At 36.6% G+C, this 3,298-nt stretch overlaps 1 long non-coding RNA gene across 1 annotated transcript; it reads right to left on the bottom strand.

Moving 5' to 3' along the window:
* Nucleotides 1-459: 459 nt before the first annotated feature.
* On the bottom strand, nucleotides 460-3,292 carry LOC125614895. The gene is made up of 2 exons (XR_007345468.1): nucleotides 1,568-3,292; nucleotides 460-567 (listed from the first exon to the last, which is right to left on the bottom strand). It is a non-coding gene; the product is annotated as an uncharacterized LOC125614895 (long non-coding RNA).
* Between the last annotated feature and the right edge of the window lie 6 nt (nucleotides 3,293-3,298).

Genomic DNA, 3,298 nt, shown 5'->3' with positions numbered 1-3,298 from the left:
CTCAGGGGATTAAACCCAAGGATTTGCACCTGCTGGGTAAGTGCTCCACCAATGAGCTACATCCTCAGCCTCACTGGCATTTTTATCATCCCATTTTATAGATGGAAACTGGGGCTTCTGTGGAGACCTCTGATTCATAAACCACTACTTGTGATGAGGGGCTAGTTTGCAGAGCAATAGTTTCCCTCTGGAAGTCATATGCAATTGTACAATTGTTTTAAGATTAATATTTTAACAGACAATCTTGAATGTGGTGGTTCTGGATTATTGACTAACTATACCCACTAACAATTCTATTTTTCTACATGTAGTAGGCATGCCGTGAATGACCAAATAAACTTCCAAAGAACAGATGAATGAAAACTGCTTGTTTCCTAAATTTAATAACTTACTAATGTCCCTGTAACACATTTGCTACCTTATTTTCATCACTGAAAAATGAAGAAGACTGAATCTTAGTTGATATTTTCAAGCAATTTCAAAAATAACTTTAATTTTATTAAAAAATTTAATTTCATATACACTATGTTGATCCACTGGATCCACACCTGTCAGATGGCAGGGTACCTGAAAACAAGAAATATATATGAAACAAGAAATATAAATGAAATAATGCAAAAATTTTTAAAAGATTAAAATCACCACAAACCCCAATATCAGAAGCAAGCATTCTCAACATTTGTTTGAACTATTTAAAGTCACACTATGTATATAAGCTCACATATAAGATCATGCCCTTCCAAGTTAAAAGAAAGGTATAATGATTACAATGTCATTAAAATAATTCAGTGAAAGAATTTTACATGCAAAAAGGCATATTAAATGGCCAAGATAACTGAGCAGTGATTATATTTTCATCATATTATATTTCAGCTTGGATCCCAATGTCATATGCAAATTCTCTAATGAGAATTTATTGCTGAGGTCATAATAACAACACAACCATTTCCAATCTGCAGTTATTAGAATTTGGTTAGACATTATATTAAATATTAAAGGTATATTAAAGTGCTGATATTAAGTTGAAAAGGAATAAACTAATATTCTTTGGAAATTTCCAAATAAGCACAATTGACTTTTTTAGTGAGTTAAACATATCAGCATGTTAGCTGTGGAAGAAAGGTCTACACCAGGCCCCAAAGCTCAGTGTTGATATTTTAGAGACAGCTTTCTTTTACAAGCAGGCTAAATCCTAGAGTAATGCCTCCCGATTCTCTCTTCTAATAGTTCTCTCATTTAACTGGGGGTGAGGGAACAACTGTTTTTATTTTTGTTAACCTTTGGTAATTTCAGTAGCATCTACACTAGACAGGGAATTTTACACAATTCTGCTAGGTGGATGCTTGTATCCATTCTATTCACTAGGTGCACAAAAGCAAACAGGAGGAAGAGACCTTAAGGGTTGATGATTGCAAATATAGTGAGAGAATTGCATGTTTTGAAAGGCTCATGTGTCAGTCTAATGCATGTTGACACCTTTTTGTAGGTCCATCTAAATAGATAGAGCTTATTAGGAAGAAACTGCACATGTGAAATAAATAAAAGGAGAAACATCCTCTCCCATTACCTTAGGTGGAAATTGAACAGCTGCTTAATTCCCCTGGTTGGAGCCCAGCCCTCCATCAAATGAGCAATGTCTTTCAGAGGATGGTCAACAGCATGCAGATCACTGAGTCCACTGGATCAACACCTGTCAGATGGCAGGGTACCTGAAAACAAAAGGCTTTTGTGGATCAGTTGGCACCATCTGTGAAATACTCCTCACAGCTGCGGTCCACATTTTGCTTTTCCCCTCTATAGAAAGTAGGAGAAAAGGGGGATACTCAGATGGTTATCATGCAACTGAGTGACATGTCTTTCTTTTCAAGGCAGGATGGCAGGATATCCCTAGTCAGAGATGGCAGGATGGGTCACCAGGGCTACAAGCTCTGTGACAGTGGGCAAGGGAGATCATCAAAGTTTCTTTCATCCATCTTATTTATTTGAGATTGACAGCTGTTTGATTTCACATTTTATTGACATTTCACTATTTTATGCCATCTGGTTTCATCATGGTGGCTGATTTAAAACTCCCAACGTGGAGCATCACTGTTCAATAAGAATAGTAGAGAACACACAGCTGCTTATTTGGTTATTTTGTCAGAATCTAAGAAGACATTTACATTTCACACTGGCCCAAATGGCTAATGACTGTTTGTTTTAGCACTTCTCAACTGTTCATCTCTATTAGTTTAGACATCTCAACACAACACAGAGAACTGATGAACACCAGAAGTGAATGACACACACATGGCCCTGAAGTCTTAAGAGCTGATCTTAATGTTGCTCAGACCACCAGAAATATCAGAATGGATCTTGATTTCAAAGGTTTTTATGGGGGGGAAACTTCATAACCTCCTTTAGCAACCATAGTTCTATTAGGAAATCGATTGCTCCACTTTGAAAATTATACATTATCCACCAGGTACTGAATCAAAGCACTTCTAAAGCACTGATAAACAGTTTATTTTATTATTTTTGGTGGTTTTCTGCTACCTCTTGCATAGGTTACAAAGGACTTTATGGGGTGAATTTTACATGTGAATTACATTTCAATTTAAAAAGTGACAAAGAGCATCCCATTACATACACACACTTTATTTACCTAAGTATGTAGGCATGCATGCATTTACTTCTGTGTGTTCTTGTTTGTTCAGCTTTCAAAGGAAATACAGTGCAAGTAATATAAAGAACATCTCCCAGCAATGGCAACACTTTTGCTTCTCTTCCATCTCCAAATGTAGAACCCTTGATTCTCTCCAATCATAATTCCTATCCACAGCTTTTACTTCTTATATTTAGCTTGACATTTCCCATACAATTTGCCTTTTGTTTCTATTGGCATGTACTTTCCATGACCTTAAAGAATCAATTTATTTATTTTTGCTTGATTCTGTTACTTATTTTCCATAGTATTGATAAAGCCTCTTGTTGCAGATCATCTTGCTACATAAGCAAAACTCCCCCAGGTTCACTTTGAGATACTTGGTTCCCACTGTCAGGTCACCCACACCTGGTTTCATCTCCCTCCACCCAATCCATTTCTTCAGGGATCTCTGAGTACTGTCAAGCTCATTGTTCACTGTGCATACACACATATTCCTAGTTCTTTGGGGCTACATCATTACCTATGAGCTGAGCCTTTTCTTCCCATCATTTGGCAAACTGATGAAAAACAGAAAACATTTTCTACTTTCTTTTTAATTCTCTCTTTTCATTAAGATTGTTCCCTATCCTCAGAACCTAGTCAATGCATGTT

This window comes from Marmota marmota, unplaced genomic scaffold (assembly GCF_001458135.2).
Source record: "Marmota marmota marmota unplaced genomic scaffold, marMar, whole genome shotgun sequence".
NCBI lineage: Eukaryota > Metazoa > Chordata > Mammalia > Rodentia > Sciuridae > Marmota > Marmota marmota.
The sequence above is the reverse complement of the archived record's forward strand: the minus strand, read 5'-3'. Positions and strand labels throughout refer to the sequence as shown.